The following is a 19,159-nucleotide window of genomic DNA, read 5'->3' on the forward strand; positions in this document are numbered from 1 at the left end:
ACACGTTATATGCAGGGTCGCTGCATGGTGGCGACCTGCTTGACAGCCACCTTTTTTGACATTCCTCGAGATGAGTGTGCAATCCATCTCCAGAAATGTTCAGATGGATATGGTCATCAGCAGCGGAGCTGCATGCTAAACGCCTTGCATATTAAGATGACCTCTTTTGTTACTGGAGAAAGGAAGCTTCACCATTAATATTGACTTTCTAACGTTATCTATATCCATCGATCCCTCTCTGGCCTTGGTCCATTTGTGTTTCTTGAAGGTCTTTTCTTTAAACTTATCTCCATCTCATTCCTTGGAGCCATTTTAATGGTTGCATCTCTCTCTCTCTCTCTCTCTCTCTCTCTCTCTATATATATATATATATATATATATATATATATATAGTGGCGGAGCCAGGGGTGGGCATGGGTGGGCGGATCTGGACCCAATCCGGATCCGGGTCGGATCTGGACCCAATCCGGATCCGAGAACCCATTAGGGTTAAAATAGTAGGATCACAGGGAAACCCCTCTCGTCCGCCGCCGGGTCCCTCTCGTCCTCTCTATTTCCTTCCCTGCTTCCTCCTCTGCGATCCCCCGCGGCTCTCTCCACGCAAGTCTCCCTGTAACCCTTTAACCCTAATCGTTGTTGTTATCCGATCGGTTTATGTGTGTGTGTTTTGTTCTCTTATTTGATCAATCTCTCATTTTCGTCGCTTCTGATTTCTTCAGGAGAAATTCGAGGTTCTCCGTAAGAACGACTGCAATTTGGTTGGTGAGTTTAAGGTTTTTCGTTGGTTTCTTCTTATAAAGATTTGGGATCTCATGCGTATGGTTAATCAATATATGAAGATGTTCTAGATTTTGGGTTCAAATGGTTCTTCTTCTTCTTCCTCTTCTTTTTATCTTCTTGAGTGTTGAACTTAGGGTTGTAGTAGAATCTGGCCCTTTTCAATGCGGTATGCTGAATGCTCTAATCAGGGGAAGCAAAAGCACGGAATCTTAACACCTCAAGGCTCACACGCAGTTGTGGGTTCTCCACGGAGGCCTTATTGAGAAAACTATTGCTATCGATGTCGGCAGTGAGTTGACTGGTCGGAATTGTATCAGGAAGTGTTTGTGTATATTCGAGAACCAATGTTTTTGCGCAATTGCTTCGCGTTGTGATTCGATTTGTGCATGTATTAGAAGATCAATGTGTTATTTGTTTTATGCCTTATCATATGGCCTGCTACGGCTTTCTTCGATATGGTTTAGTTTTGACGTATCGTAGTGATTTTGGTTGTGATGGCTTCCTGGTTCTCAATTGTGAATGATTAACTTCAACCAAAATATCAAAAAAAATCTGCATGAAGATAATGATGCTGGAGCCTTTGCTGATGATTTCTTGGTCTACATTAACACGACTTTTTCTAGTATAGTAGTAGTTCAAGGGGAGGAATTGCATCCTCACTTGCATTTCATGTCCTACTTAAATTGATGTGAAGCCTTCTCTATGGGGGCATTTGGTTGCACCCACTTATCCGGAGTATGGCATTGCTGCATAGTGAAACATTCCAACTTGCCCCAATTACTAGGTAAGTGGGTGGATCCGAATCCTATGGGAGGCAGGAAATTGTTATGAAGTAATTAGTTCTGCATCTTGATTTATCTCAAGTTTTTGAATTGCTCTTGCAATTGGAAATAGCGAAAGGTATTTACTTCTGAGATTTGATGTAACATTTGATTTCTTATGGATCTTTTGGCATGCCCAGAATGTGTTATGTCCTATGCTAAGGAGCGCAGATGTTTACCAAAACAGGGTTACACATGTTGCTTCGTAAGTACCCAGATGTAAAGCTGATAAGCCTTGGTGTCGGTGACACAACCCACCCTATTCCTGGAATCATAGCATAAGTTATGGCAGAGATATTAATTGTTCTAAATATTGTGTCTCATAAATTTAGATCATTATGTACTCTTTTACAATGTACAATTCCTACTGTTCTTGCATTTTTCCTGGGTGGGGTGGGAGCAGGAGCAGTGGATTATTGAATCTGTCTGATTTTTCATGAGATCAGTAATATCAGTCTCCTATCAATGAGACTGCTGTGAGGTGGATGTATCCAACTTAAGGAACAATATCTCCTCAATGCTAAGATGTTCACCAACACTAAGTATCTTACCCATGTATATGCTTATCAAGGTGCACTTCCACCATTGTTCTTGTTAACCATTTTCTATATAGAGTTTGGAAAGCCTTTTTCTTTTCCTTCCTCGTGTTGATTTAGGTTAGCTCATGGAGTAGAAATTAATAGCAGTTTAGGATCACATCAAAGAAAATTGTGAACTTAATCAATAGAATATTTAATGATTTGTCATTACTTTATGCTTTTCTTATGTGATTTTTCATAAGAAATTGTCCAATATGCTTTATGCTTCTCTTATGTGATTTTCTTGAAACGTGCAGAACTTGGATAATTTTTTTATCTTTTTAATGATTTGTCATTACTTGCTAGAACTTGCAAACTGAAAATCGTGTTTGGACTTACTTGGCATTACTTCAGATGAGGTAAACTGATTATTTCATGTAAGAGGAAGATCCAGAGATCACTACATCAAAACAGTGCCTTCAAGGTCTGAGAGATAATGGATGGGACTCTCTCATAAAAAAAGTGTCCATATTTTGTAAGAAATTTGATATTCTAATTCCTGATCTAGGGGACTCATATACACCTCAAGGATGACCAAGATGTAAGGTTGAAAAGATCACCACATTGCATCATTATCGTATTGATGTATTTTATGCTATTATTGATTTGCAACTTCAAGAGTTGAATGATCGTTTCATTGAAGCAAATGCAAAGCTCCTCCTTTCAATGGCATGCTTAAGTCCAAAGAATTCTTTTTCTGCTTTTAATAAAGATAAGTTGATTCGTCTTATTGAGCTTTACCCTAAGGACTTTTCTAGAGTAAACATAATTAGACTTGAAAATCAATTGGATATATATATATATATATATATATATATATATTGCAGAAATGTGAAACAGTGACCAGTTTTCAAGTTTAAAATCTTTAGCATAGCTAGCGGAGATGATGGTAGCAACTCAAAAGCACATTGTATTTTCTCATGTGTATCTATTGATTAAGTTGGCATTAACTTTGTCAGTTGCAACAACAAGTGTTGAAAGAGCATTTTCAGCTATAAACAATATCAAAAGTCGTCTACGTAATAGAATGGGAGATGAATGGATCAATGATGCTTTGATGACATCAAATGTCTCCTTCTCTTTCAAAATATGAAAAATAGAAGATGCTCGTTGTAAAATTTTCATGAATTTAGTTGTTTGCATTTCTTAAGTGAACAATCTTTATTTTAGTTTAAAAGTACAATTTAAGGTTTCATCTTATTATGTTCATAAATTTAGTTGTTTATGTTTGTAACAATTGTTATTTTAATTCAAAGGCTTATTTAAGTTTTATCTCTCCACGAACGACTGTTCCTCCAACGAAAAATTTCTGACTCCGCCGCTGGTCCGAATAAATGGATCATCCTTCAAGACCATAGCATTGTCCCCAAGACCCGAAGTCTGCCCACCCAACAAAAAACTTTTGGCTCCGCCACTGTATATATATATAGTCAGAGCTGGGGGGCAGAACTGGGCTGCAGCCCAGTCCTGCCTCCCAGCCCAGTTAAAAAAAAAAATTAAAAGCCCATCCTAGCTCAGCCCTGATTCCATATGAAATAGATTTTTATCCATTTTTGTAGCCCAGTCCTAGCCCAGCCCTGACTGCAGCAAATAGTTTGACTTGTCCATATGAAATAGATTTTTATTAATAATTGTAGCCAATTTTTATTTTATCTCAAAAAAAATTTTACACCAAAATTTTTTTTTTGCTACACCCCTGTTCCCCTCCCCTCACATGAATCCTAGCTACGCCCCTATATATATATATATATATATATATATATATATATATATATATATATATATATATATATATATAGAGAGAGAGAGAGAGGGAAGAATGACAACCTACCCAATAGAAAATGTCTCAATAAAAATTATTTATCTGATTTTCGTTGTTTTATCAAAATTCTCACCTTACCTGTGTGATGTATGCACTTTTTTATAGGAATCAGTTCTTGGATCATTTGATTATGATGCATGAATATGTTTTTATAAGGTTTCAAAAATCAATGGCTTACAATTTCATAAATTTTTAAGGCTCTAAACACCATTTTTTTCATCTAAAATGCATTGATATAAGTACTCATTTCTAGTAAATCAATAATGTTGAACACATCTGTAAGATCAGAATTTTAAAAAAAAATAGAAAATCTGATAAATGTTGCTTTATTGTGTAGGTTTTGAAGGTTTTTTATTGGGTGGGTTTTCATTTTCTTATATATATACACACACGATTAGTTATTAAATTTTATGTCATCACTGAGCCAATTAAAAACTCATTTCATGGGATGCATTTATTCATACCCACGGGTTGCTGAATTGGCAATAGGGATGGCCACATGAACCAAGGAATGGACCCGAGATGAAGGACATGAAACAAGGATTGGTCCGGGGATGAAGGTTAGAATCAAAACCTTTGCAGGAATGGTGAAGAGATGGACTTACTCTTACCCCACTTCATCCCTCATCTTTTTAAAAAAAAAATACTATTATACCCTTATACATATATTCCTAACCATAACATAAAACTCTTTTCTAAATCTTTCATCTCCTTCCTCTCATTTCTCTAACAATCCGTGTGAGCTCTCATTTCTCTTCTCTCCATCATCTCCTTCCTCTAACGGTGGCAGCGGTGAAAGGACCGGGAAAACGAGGCCCACCTCGCCCCGTTTGGACCGGGAATGGATGACATGAAACAGGAAATGAACTCGGGATGGAGCTTAAAATCAAAACCTATGCAAGGATGGAGACAAAAATTTTGAGACAAGGCCGGAGTCGAGACCTTGTCCCCGGCCCCAGTCCACTGTCATCCCTAGTTACTCGAAATCGGGAAAGGTTATTAACAAAGCACACGACACAAGAAGAATCCAAACATAACATGCCAGGGTAACGTGGTTCGGCTTGGTAAAGCCTACATCCACGGTAACAGAACTTTCTCTCTTCCTCTCACACCTTCAACAAGAGGAAGCGGCTCCCTTAAATAAAGTTTTTCTTTACAAAAAACAATAGATAATCTTTTTCTTTCATCTCTTCTTTTAGGCGGATATCAAGATTTTAAGAGTATCCAAGCCCAATTACATGTAAAAGACCATATTTGGTATGAGATTTTTGTCATTCTAGTCTGAATCTGTTTAATTGGATCTGGTATTGGCTACATCCAATCCGAAACAGAATAAATATACAAGTATATTCTTTATTGATAAATCAGATCCATCGAAATGTTTTTTTTTATAACCAGAGGAAAACTACTTCATTCACAAGTTCATTGTCTCAAAACCTGAAGTCCCCTTGTCCACCAAGAAGGACGACCAGCTTCAAAATTGCGGCAAAGGACTTGCATCCGTGGATTTTGAACTTATGACGTCTTGTTAACTTGATGACATTCACCCCTACCAGATGAGTGGAGCTCCCGTGGGCCTAATTCACGAACATACTAGGCAAATCATTTCATCGATAAAACTTTATTTCACCAAGTTACTTAATTAACATTCGGTTCGGCTAGTGCAAGAGAGTGTGGCCCTTGCATCCAAGGAGACACGTTGGTTCGGCCTAAGGGGTGCACCCCTTGCATCCAAGGAGACACCTTGGTTCGGCTTGTGCAGGAGAATGTCGCCCGTGAGATTTGAACCTAGATCGCCATCTAGCCACTTAGGCCCCATACCACTGCACCAAACCCCTTTGGAATAAGACACTGTGATGGTAAAACTCACCATCCAAACATCTCATTCGGTCTTAAGGGCCTAGTCTAATGGGAGCGATAGGTCAAAAGCTAATATAATAGGTTTTAAATAAAATTAACATAAATAGTTTAAATTTAGGTTAACACCTAGCATTTGTTATTTTTATTTTTTAATTTATCTAAAAATCTAACCCTACAGATGCGATCTGCATGGTCTGTTTAGCCAGGGTAGGCTTTGAACCACCAGATTTCAATGTGTTCAGGTTTTTCTGCTCATTAAAAAATCATGGACCACAAACGCACCAAAAATTCTTGGTTTTTTTTTCATGACCCTTGCATTTCTTCAGAAGTGATCTGAAAAGGTGAGCATATAATTTCTATTTTCCTCAAAAGTTTAAAAGTGAACTTTGAGGTCGAGAATTTTCCAAGAATTAACTTGGGATTATTGCAAGTTGTGGTCCAATATGATTAAGGTAGTGACTTGCACAATGTATTGCATCGAAGTATACAAACCTCGCATTTTTAATAATTAAGAATATCTAGATTTAAGAACTCAAAATTTGATTCTCTCATTCCTGAAGAAGCAAGTCTTGCGCTATGTCCTTGATGGAGAACCTACACCTGTTCTTGCTAACTTGAAACCTGTACATCACAACTCGCAAGTCCCCTCACATTTAACTGTACATCAAAATATTTTTTTTTTGTTTGACTGAATTAAAACTGCCTCACATACTGAGTTCATTGGCATAAAACCCCAGATCTCCCTTGTCCTCCAAAAAGTACACCCAACTTCTTCCTCGCAGCAAATGCCGTGCATCCATGGGTTTCAAACTCATAATATCATGTCAACTTGGTGATGTTCATGAGTAACGTCTGCCCCGATGAGCAGAACCTTTGTAGGCCTGGTTTGGCTATACTTAAGATATGCTAGCTACATCTTGTGAACTACCGGTTGCTGTGTGTGTCTGTGTGAGCACGCGTGCGCAATCATAGCTGAGATAGGAGTTGAAGATTTGGGTCTAAATTTCGTCAAGATGCAACCATGGTAGTGGTTTGGGAGATTGACATTGAAAAGGCAGCTTTTATAGATATGAGAAAGAAGATGAGAAGGTCTTCCCTTTTCTTCTTTTTTTTTTGGATTGGCAAGCTGGTTTAGTCTGACCCCCTCCAGGTTGCATTGCTTTCAGTTACGGTGCATTAGGATCAGGAAACCATCCTCGCGGTTTGTCTTTTCAGATCCTTTCACAAACAAGTAACATAACCGAGCTAGGCTTAATGCAGTATAGTTGTGATCTTTGTCCATGTGTCTGCATTGAAATCTGTTGGAATTTCTGGTATTTTTTATGCAGGAATCAGGAATCAATGGGACTGATGCTTGGTGGCGTGCAGCAAAGGCACTTTATTAAAAGCCACAGTTTCTCTATCAAAGTTGAACCCGAGTGCAAAGAGAGGGTTGTGTATGTTCGCCCCCGATGATTCACTGAATCCCACGTCTGTGTTCGGGGCTTTGAATGAGCACCACGTATACAAGCACATGGGGCTCGTATTCCCGTGTATGTTGACATAACTTTGCATCGGACTCTGGTGTTGTTGCAAAGACTTAAGTACCCTTTCTTGTTATTCTTCTCATAAAGTGATGGTTTGAGAAAATGACAAAAATGCCCTTCATTCAAAAAAGAAAAAACAAACAGTTCAAAAAAAGGATAAACATGTCTTCCATCCAGAAAGTCGAGGATGATGTTGACTCTTCAAAGTCTTCTTCTTTTTCTGTTCAAAAAAAGGACAAACATGTCTTCTTCTTCTTTCTTCGTAAAACACTGTAAAACTCTTTCTCTCTCTAGAGAAGAAATCAAGGGAAACAAAGAGTTCTTCCTGGAGAAGGCCATGAACAACAACCCTCTCACTCTCTCTCTCTCTTCTCTCTCTACTTCTGTGCACATCCAACAGACGATCCTACATTGCTCCATCGTCATCTTCTTCTTCTTCCTTCTTCGTAAAACACTGTAAAACCCTCTCTCTCTCTCTAGAGAAGAAATCAAGGGAGGTAAAGGGTTCCTCCTAGAGAAGGCCAAGAACACCAACCCTCTCACTCTCTCTCCCTTCTCTCTCTACTTATGTGCCTGATTTAGAGTTTTTGCCCTTACAGAAGGGGGGTCCGGGGGTTCATCCCAGCGTGGGTAGCATCATTCAACTAAATGAGTTGTAGATCCTGATTCAGAGTTTTTACATTATAGGAGAGGGGTCTGGGGGCTCCTCCCAACGTGGGTAACATCATTCAACTTGAAGAGTTGTGGAGTCTGATTCAAAGTTTTTACCCATTCATATTTTAAGGCATTAGATCTCATGTTTGAACATCCACGCATGTGCAGTTTGCTTTCATCATGTTCAGTTGCTTTCTAGATTATACTTTGAATTCTTATGCATTTTATATCTATCGATTTGTATGTAACCAGAGCTCATTTTAATTTTAAATTTTTACTGCAACTTTATGCATATGTCTTCATGCTCTCCACCAAAAATCAGATCATTATGAGTTGTTTGACCCACTTTAAAAATCGAGATTCAAAACCTGTTATTTTGCATCGTCAGGATTTTAGTAGAATCAGGACCAACTTGCGGAAGTGATTTCTCCCTAACCAGAGATGATCTTTCCGATCCGTAAAAAGGGTTGTTTTTTAAATTGAATCTAGTTTGCTCATACCAAATATTAGCGATTTATATGGTGTTTTCGTACCATTTTCGGGTCAAAAACCATAACCATGTCACCCTGTGTCATTTTAACGGCTCAGATTTTGATCCATTTTGTTTGAATTTTATTTTCCTAATGGAAGATTATTTTTCAATTCTGTAAAACGGATTCTCTTTGTTTATGTGTCTAGTTCATCCTTGTAAATTTTCAGAATTTTTCATGGTCAATTACTATTTTATTTTGATTAAATACCAGAACCTTGTATCCAGATTTTATAAATGTTCTGATTTTGGCCCCCATATCATGACTGTTGTAGCACTTTTTCAACAAATCGTTATTTGATTGGCAATATTCTTCAGCAAATTATTGTTATGATTTTTTTGAGTTTCTAATGAGTCTCTACTATGATTTGTAGTATTTTTGGGTCTCCAACGAGCCTCACAATGACTTATAGTGTTTTCGATCTTTTAACTATGATTTATAGTGCTTTGGGGTCTCCAACGAGCCCCACAATGATTTGTAGTGTTTTTCGGTCTTTTAACTATGATTTATAGTGTTTTCGGGTCTCTAACGAGACCCACAGCGATTTATAGTGTTGTTGAACCTCGCTATAGCGATTTGTAGTGTTTCTCGCTAAACACTACAGCGATTTGTGATACAAATCGTTATTTGAATCATGACCAACTTGTCAGGGTCATATCTCCCTAACCAAAGATCGGATTTCAAATCCGTAAAAAATGGTGTCTTCGTTATAAAGTCTAGTTTTTTCCTGTAAATTTTCAGCGATTTCTATAGTAATTTGATACCCCATTTGGATCTAAAACCAGACCCCTATCAGTCTGCCTTATTTGAGTGACATAGGTTTTTATTTTATTTTGTAAGAGTCATATCTCCCCAACGGAAGATCATTTTTCAAATCCGTAAAAAAGGTTTTATTCCACTATATGTCTAGTTTATATCTAGGAAGTTTTATAACTTTTTATGCTCATTTGATATTTCGAACCTGTTAAAAACTGAGACATGTTATAAAATGTTATAAAACTTAAAAAGTTTGAAACTTCCTCTATGTGTCTCGATTTTTAACAGGTTTGAAATATCAAATGAGCATAAAAAGTTATAAAACTTTCCAGATATAAACTAGACACATAGAGGAAGAAAACCCTTTTTACGGATTTGGAAAATGATCTTCCGTTGGGGAGATATGACTCTTACAAAATGAAATAAAAACCTATGTCACTCAAATAAGGCAGACTGATAGGGGTCTGGTTTTAGATCCAAATGGGGTATCAAATGACCATAGAAATTGCTGAAAATTTACAAGAATAAACTAGACTTCATAACAAAGATACCACTTTTTACGGATTTGAAATCCGATCTCTGGTTAGGGAGATATGGCCCTGACAAGTTGGTCCTGATTCGGATAGCGATTTGTATCACAAATCGCTGTAGTGTTTAGCGATTTGTAGTGTTTCTCGCTAAACACTACAGCGATTTGTGATACAAATCGTTATCCGAATCATGACCAACTTGTCAGGGTCATATCTCCCTAACCAAAGATCGGATTTCAAATCCGTAAAAAATGGTGTCTTCGTTATGAAGTCTAGTTTTTTCCTGTAAATTTTCAGCGATTTCTATGGTCATTTGATACCCCATTTGGATCTAAAACCAAACCCCTATCAGTCTGCCTTATTTAAGTGACATAGGTTTTTATTTTATTTTGTAAGAGTCATATCTCCCCAACGGAAGATCATTTTTCAAATCCGTAAAAAGAGTTTTCTTCCTCTATGTATCTAGTTTATATCTAGAAAGTTTTATAACTTTTTATGCTCATTTGATATTTCGAACCTGTTAAAAACTGAGACATGTTATAAAATGTTATAAAACTTAAAAAGTTTGAAACTTCCTCTATGTGTCTCGATTTTTAACAGGTTTGAAATATCAAATGAGCATAAAAAGTTATAAAACTTTCCAGATATAAACTAGACACATAGAGGAAGAAAACCCTTTTTACGGATTTGAAAAATAATCTTCCATTGGGGAGATATGACTCTTACAAAATGAAATAAAAACCTATGTCACTCAAATAAGACAGACTGATAGGGGTCTGGTTTTAAATCCAAATGGGGTATCAAATGACTATATAAATCGCTGAAAATTTACAGGAATAAACTAGACTTCATAACAAAGATACCACTTTTTACGGATTTGAAATCTGATCTCTGGTTGGGGAGATATGGCCCTGACAAGTTGGTCCTGATTCGGATAGCGATTTGTATCACAAATCGCTGTAGTGTTTAGCGATTTGTAGTATTTCTCGCTAAACACTACAGCGATTTGTGATACAAATCGCTATCCGAATCAGGACCAACTTGTCAGAGCCATATCTCCCTAACCAGAGATCGGATTTCAAATCCGTAAAAAGTGGTGTCTTTGTCTTTGTTATAAAGTCTAGTTTATTCCTATAAATTTTCAGCGATTTCTATGGTCATTTGATACCTCATTTGAATCTAAAACCAGACCCCTATCAGTCTGCCTTATTTGAGTGACATAGGTTTTTATTTCATTTTGTAAGAGTCATATCTCCCCAACGGAAGATAATTTTCCAAATCCGTAAAAAGGGTTTTCTTTCTCTATGTGTCTAGTTTATATCTGGAAAGTTTTATAACTTTTTATGCTCATTTGATATTTCAAACCTGTTAAAAATCGAGACACATAGAGGAAGTTTCAAACTTTTTAAGTTTTATAACATTTTATAACATGTCTCGGTTTTTAACAGGTTCGAAATATCAAATGAGCATAAAAAGTTATAAAACTTTCCAGATATAAACTAGATACATAGAGGAAGAAAACTTTTTTTACGGATTTGAAAAATGATCTTCCGTTGGGGAGATATGACTCTTACAAAATAAAATAAAAACCTATGTCACTCAAATAAGGCAGACTGATAGGGGTCTGGTTTTAGATCCAAATGGGGTATCAAATTACCATAGAAATCGCTGAAAATTTACAGGAAAAAACTAGACTTCATAACGAAGACACCATTTTTTACGGATTTGAAATCCGATCTTTGGTTAGGGAGATATAACCCTGACAAGTTGGTCATGATTCGGATAACGATTTGTATCACAAATCGCTGTAGTGTTTAGCGAGAAACACTACAAATCGCTATAGCGAGGTCCAACAACACTATAAATCACTGTGGGTCTCGTTAGAGACCCGAAAACACTATAAATCATAGTTAAAAGACCAAAAAACACTACAAATCATTGTGGAGCTCGTTGGAGACCCCAAAGCACTATAAATCATAGTTAAAAGATCGAAAACACTATAAGTCATTGTGAGGCTCGTTGGAGACCCAAAACTACTACAAATCATAGTAGAGACTCAAAAAAATCATAACAATAATTTGTTGAAGAATATTGTCAATCAAATAACGATTTGTTGAAAAAGTGCTACAACAGTCATGATATGGGGGCCAAAATGAGAATATTTATAAAATCTGGATACAAGGTTCTCGTATTTAATCAAAATAAAATAGTAATTGACCATGAAAAATTTTGAAAATTTACAGAGATGAACTAGACACATAAACGAAGAGAACCCGTTTTACAGAATTAAAAAATGATCTTCCATTAGGAAAATAAAATTCAAACAAAATGGATCAAAATCTGAGCCGTTCAAATGACATAGGGTGACAGGGTTATGGTTTTTGACCCAAAACTGGTACGAAAACACCATAGAAATCGCTGAAATTTGGTATGAACAAACTAGATTTAATTTAGAAAACAACCCTTTTTACGGATCGGAAAAATCATCTCTGGTTAGGGAGAAATCACTTCCGCAAGTTGGTCCTGATTCTGCTAAAATCCTGACGGTGCAAAATAACAGGTTTTGAATCTCGATTTTTAAAGTGGGTCAAACAAACTCAGAATGATCTGAATTTTGGTGGAGAGCATGAATACATATGCATGAATTTGCAGTAAAAAATTCAAGTTAAAATGAGCTCTGGTTACATATAAATCAATAGATATAAAATGCACAAGAATTTAAAGTATAATCTAGAAAGCAACTGAATATGATGAAAGCAAACTGCACATGCATGGATGTTCAAAAATGAGATCTAATGCCTTAAAATATGAATGGATAAAAACTTTGAATCAGACTCCACAACTCTTCAAGTTGAATGATGCTACCCACGCTGGGAGGAGCCCCCAAACCCCCCTCCTGTAAGGGCAAAAACTCTAAATCAGGTTCCACAACTCATCAAGTTGAACGATGCTACAGTTAGTGTGCAGGTCAGTCGGTGTTTGATGGAGAGATGTTGGATCGTTTGTTGGATGTGCACAAAAGTAGAGAGAGAGTGAGATGAGGTTTTACCCCTCTCTTGTAAGGGTAAAAACTCTGAATCAGGATCTACAACTCATTTAGTTGAATGATGATACCCACGCTGGGAGGAGCCCCCACACCCTCCTCCTGTAAGGGTAAAAACTCTGAATCAGGCTTCACAAGAGTCAATGTATAGGTCAGTCGGTGCTTGATGGAACAATGTATGATCTTCTAATGGATGTACACAGAAGCAGAAATAGAAGGGAGAGAGAGAGTGAGAGGGTTGATGTTCATGGCCTCCTCCAGGGGAGATTTCTTTCTCGGATAATCCTGCAGTGCAGAGACTGGGTCTTAAATAATCATCTTCGGGGCACTTAAGTCTTTACAACCACTCCTTTTCAAGAACCGTCATTTTTTTTTGCACCAATGGAGGAGAGGGTACTTAAGTCTTTGCAATCTTATCAAACTCCAACGCTAATTAATGCTGACAAACATGGGGATACGAGACACACATGCTTACATACGTGGTGCTCTTTGGGACCCCCGATCATGAGATGTAGCTAACTGCCCTGTTTGGGGGGGAACATATAACCTGCTTCCGAGTGCAAAGGGGTAGTGATCAACCTTGCGTGTGGGATACAACCAAGTCTGCACCTCATGTGCACTGCTTGTACTGAGTAGACAGGTCACCATGACACGGCAACCCTTGAACAGTTTCGTAAGAGAAAACAGCGAAAGAGAGCACAGAAAGTGGAAGTTAGCATATGATATGACCTGTGGCATGTAGGGTTTATATAGACCCAGTTTGTATGGGTCGATAAAGGCACATTAAGGTCCAAACGGGTTGCATGCACCCATTATGATACAAACGAGTAGCATGCACCTATAATGGCCCAAACAAACACCCTCAATGTGTTGTCTGCGCTCACCAACGAGCAGTCGGTGCCCATTAACATCCCAGCATTCCTGAATATGTTGGGGCTAGCTATTAAGGCTATGTCTCGTCCTCAAGTAAGGTCAAAAATCACCTTCAACTGCCTTATTCAACCATAAAAAGAGTAGAAAAAATAAATCTTATTAAGTGATATTATGAGGTACAAATTTGTCCAAAAAAATGATAAACAGATTAGTCAAAGTCAAACCATGACTAAGAAAGAATCGGAACAAACTAGATCAGATTGAATCTAAGTCCAAAGTTCAAAGTTTAAAGTATAATTGACAAACCCAAGATCCAAGTCCCTTGTGGGTCTTGCCCTTTAGGCCAACTGTGTTTTTCAATATGGGGCTAACCATTTTTCATAAAGTGGTCTTTTTTCCTTCAAAATATTTTCTCAAAAAACTAGGCAAATAAGAAGATATTTTGACAAAGACTTTGTTTTAAAAAATGATATAATTTTGAGTCGAATACTAACAATCCACTATGTAGGTCAAAATTATAAAGAAAAAAACATGAAGTAGTTTGTGACAATCATATGCATAAATGAAAGTACCTTTTGATTTTTAACATTCACTTAGTGTGAATAAGATTCAGATAGTCTTAGAAACTAAGTAGATAAGCTTTGAACTTAGTCTCTATTATACTTTTTAGGCCTATTCACACATTATTTATGTGTCATCAATATATAAAGTTTGCATATATTTAAGGTCCTACACAGTATCCCACTTTATGAGTGCTTTAGAAACATCAATCTCATAGAAAGAGACTCGCACCTTCATGCTCATATAGGTAAATCTATCAAAAGTGAAAACCTGCTTAAACCACTTTAGTCAATCTAGCCTATAGATCTCATTAAGAGTAATGAGGCCCATCCTTATATCATAGGTTTCTTGAGCACTTACATCAGAATGGGACTTTAAAATACTCTTTATCTTCATATATTCTTTAGTGCTCACCTAATTACTCCAATGACTTATTTTTTTCATTGAACCATGAGCTCAGTCAACTCAAGTCACTTAGTTGGATTTTTATCATAAGTAATTTCTTTATTAGGTTTTAATCTCATTCTCTTATATGTATTTTTAAAGCTTTTTCATGAAAAGCCTTTCGTAAGTGAATCTGTCATATTTTGGCAAGATTTTATAATTTTTTACTAAAATTACTCTTTACTTGAGTAAATTATTCAAAGTATTGTGCTTTAGACTGATATGTCTGGATTTTTCATTGTATATATTGTTCTTTGCTTTATATATAACAGCTTGGTTATCACAATGAATTGTTGCAGGAGGTAAGGGTTTGTTACCCAATAGAATCTCAATCAGGAAATCCTTCGGCCATTTGGCTTCCATACTAACAGATGCTAGTGTTATATGCTCAGCCTCCATAGTGGATTGGGCTATGATAGTTTGCTTCTTAAATGCTTAGGATATTGCCTCGAATCCAAGAGTAAAGACTCATCCGCTTGTGAATATGGAATCATCCCTATATGAATTTTAATTTGTGTCGCTATATCCTTCAAGGTTAGCAGGTTCTCTCGTATGGAATAACTCATAATCAAATGTCCCTTTAAGATACTTCAGGACCCTTAAGATTGCATCTCAATACTCAGGTCCTGGATTGCTAGTATATCTATTTAGTTTGCTCATGCAAAATGCTATGTCGTGTCTAGTTTTATTTATATCATACATAAGATTATCAATAATACTGGTATATTCAAGTTGAGAAATACCCCTTCTAGTGTATTTAGATAATTTAACACTCAGATCAAATGGAGTATGAACAACATTGCTATCAAAGCAATTAAAACTTTTAAGCAATTTTTCAATGTAAAGTGATTGAGTTAAACCATATATATGTTCATGTCTAATAAGTTTGATTCCAAAAATCTCATTAGCACAACCCATATCTTTCATATCGAAATCAATTGACAAGAACTTCTTAGTATCATTTATGCATTCTATACTATTATTAAGTATCATGTCATCTACGTATAAGCAAATTATAACTATGTTTTTATTATTAACTTTAGTATAAATGCATTTTTCATATTCAAGGGTATTGAATCAACTACTAAAAACCACTTGGTCAAATTTTTTATGCCATTGTTTTTTAGCATGTTTTAATTTATATAAGGACTTAAGCAGTAAGCAAACTTTGTTTTCTTGATTAGGAACTACAAAACCTTCATGTTGTTTCATGTAAATTTTTTCTTCTAAATTACCTTTTAAAATTGTTGTTTTAGCAACCATTTGATGAATTTCAAGCTTGAAAATTGAAGCTAAGGCTATAAGAACTCTTATTAAAGTGATTCTAGAGATCGGAGCATACATGTCAAAATAATCGATTTTAGACTTTTGTTTGAAGTCTTTTGCTACTAATCTTACTTTAAATTTGTCAATTGATCCATTTGCTCTAAAAAAAAAATCAAAATTCATTTACAACCAAGTGGTTTAGAACCAGGTGATAATCCAGTTAAAATGCATGCTTTATTTTCAAGAATAGAATCAATTTCACTTTAAATAGCTTCTTTTTAAGATGTTGCATCAGGTGAGGACATAGCTTCATAAAAGGTTAATGGATCTCTGACAATCATGTACAGATGAAAATATGTTACAAAATCCTTTGGTTTTCTTGCTCTTCTTCTAATTTTGATACTTTTATGATCCAAAATATTTTTTTATAGAGGTTCACAAAAATTATTTAGAGAATAAAGATTTTGTAAATCTTTAAAAGTTAGATCTTCTCTAAATTTAGCTTGTATATATTCACAAATTACTTTAGTCTCTAAGTTCATAAATCTATATGCTTTTGTTGTTTTGAGAGTAGCCAATAAAAACACATGTTAGTTTTAGGTCCTAACTTAGTTTGTTTAGATTCATTCAATTTGACATAAGTAACACAACCCCAAACATTAAGGTTACTTAAATTTAATTTTCTATTTTTCATGATTTTATAAGAAGTAACTTTTAATTTCAAGTAAGGTACACAATTTAAGATATAACATGCACTACGTAAAGCTTCTCTCCACAAATTAAAATCAAGACCAAAACTAAAAAGCATTACATTCATCATATCAATTAAAGTTTTATTTTTCTGTTCTATAACACTATTATGCTCAAGAGTGTAAGGTGCAGTGTTTTGTCTTTGTATGCCATGTTCTTAACAAAATTTGTCAAAATCATGAGATAAATATTCTCCACCTATATCTTATCTAAATAAAGTAATTTTGCAGTTGTGAAAATTCTCAACTTCAGCTTTAAAAATCTTGAATTTTTCAAATGACTCGTCTTTGATTTTCATAAGATAAACATAAGTAATTTTGGAGAAATCATCAATAAAAGTTATGAAATACAGATTAACCCCACGAGTTGGAGTGTTTTTCAAATCACAAACAATACTATTTATGAGTTTAAGAATTTTAAAACTTTTTTTTACTTCATGAAAAGGTTTCTTCAAAAACTTTGCTTTAATGCACACATCACATTTATTATAATAATCAAGCTTGCAAACAAAAATTAATTTTAGTTTACTCATTTTCTTAGTGTATCCAAAATGCACAAGACTAAGTCTTGTGTGTCATACTTCAAGTGAGTCAAGCAAGTAAACATAAACAAAAGCATTATTATTGATCACATTCAGTTTGAAGAGGTCATTAGAAACAAAGCCTTTTACAATAAACACACTATTTTTTGATAATATTAAATTATCTTATTTAATCACAAGCTTAAAATCATGTGTTGTCAGTAGGAAGGAAGATATGAGGTTCTTAGTCACAATTGATGCATGATACACATTCATAAGAGTAAGACTTTTCTCATATGTGAATTTGAGTTCCACAATCCCTTTTTTTTAACCTTTGCAGTATGAGAGTCTTCCATTTAGACTCGATTTTCTTCTCCCACAATATTGTATGTTTTAAACATACTTCGGTATTTACAAGTGTAAATTATATACCCAGAAACCACATATCACCCTTTGTCCATTTGAACCATAAAAATTGAGATTACTATAGCCATTGGGTTCTCTTTGAGAGATTCTGCTTTGATGCCTTGTCTTATGCCATGATGGCACTCTCTCGCATATTGTCTCAGTTTGCCACACATAGCAGGAAACAATTTTTTGTTTGGATTTCTTAAAAAAATTAGGTTTCTTGTTTTAAAACTTTAAACTGGGCTTGAACCTTGGCTTACAATCCATCATATTTACTTTGGTACCTACTTCTTTAACTTTTTCCTTTTTTTATCTCTGTGACGAGTTTCTTCTTTAATCTAAAGATAAGAAAACAAATTGTTCCAAAGTAAAATCTTTATTTTTATATTTTAACATATTACAGTAGTCTTTCTATGAGCTCGGTAATTTTTCAATTATCGCAACCACTTGGAAAGTCTCATCAAGGTTCATGCCTTTTACCTTAAGTTGATAAGCCAACAATTGCATTTGATCAACTTGAATTAAAAGAGGTTTGTCGTCCACAAACTTGAAATTCATATATTTGCTAACAAGTAACTTACGATTTTTGCATCTTCTTTTTTATATTTATTCTTAAGAGCTTCTCAGAGCTTTTATGCAGAGTATACTTCAAAATAGATATCAAACAGTGGGTCAGACAAGGCATTCAGAATGTGCCCTCGGCATACATAGTCATCTTCTTTCTACTTGATGCCTCCTATTATACGCAATGGTTTCTTCTTCCCGTTCTAAAAGGTAGGGTTTAGTCAGCACATACACTACTTTGGCCATAGTCAGGAAAATCATGAATTTTTCCTGTCAGTGCTTGAAGTTGGTTTCATCAAACCGAGACAGCTTTTGAATCTCCTAGTTCCCGACCTTCAGAGTGGACACCATGGAGCTAGGATGTCACTTTTAAATTGTTAAGATTTTTAGTGCTTTTCTACAATAATCGATATGACTGATGCTTGGAGGCACACAACAAAGACGATTTCTTAAAAGTGACAGTTGTCCCCACTAGGGTTGAACCCAAGTGCAGACGGGTAGTGATCAATCTTGCTTCTCGAGTACAAGCAAGTTTGTACCACGTGCACTGTCAATCACTCTTTACATTGAGTAGATAGGCCGCCATGATACAGCGACCCTTGAACAACTTCTCAAGAGAAAATAGAGAGTGAGAGAGAGCATAGGATGAGAAAGTTTGCATATGGTTTGATGTGTGGCAGCTGGGGTTTATATAGACCTAGTTTGCATGGGTCAATAAAGGCCCACTAAGGTCCAAACAGGTTTCATGCACTCATTATAACCCAAACAGGTAACATGTACCCATAATGGCCCAAACGAACACCCTCAATGGGTTGCCTGCACCCACTAACATCCCAACATTCCTAGACACGTTGGGGCTTGCCATTGAGGCTA

The 19,159-nt window shown here is 35.8% G+C and overlaps 1 long non-coding RNA gene across 1 annotated transcript; it reads left to right on the forward strand.

The window, feature by feature from the left end:
* Nucleotides 1-468: 468 nt before the first annotated feature.
* LOC149847827 (uncharacterized) lies at nt 469-1,346 on the forward strand. Its single transcript, XR_016432447.1, has 2 exons — nt 469-612; nt 720-1,346. It is a non-coding gene; the product is annotated as an uncharacterized LOC149847827 (long non-coding RNA).
* The last annotated feature ends 17,813 nt before the right edge of the window (nt 1,347-19,159 follow it).

The sequence above is a fragment of the Nuphar pumila genome, chromosome 1, assembly GCF_984573655.1.
Source record: "Nuphar pumila chromosome 1, dmNupPumi1.hap1.1, whole genome shotgun sequence".
NCBI classification, from domain to species: domain Eukaryota; kingdom Viridiplantae; phylum Streptophyta; class Magnoliopsida; order Nymphaeales; family Nymphaeaceae; genus Nuphar; species Nuphar pumila.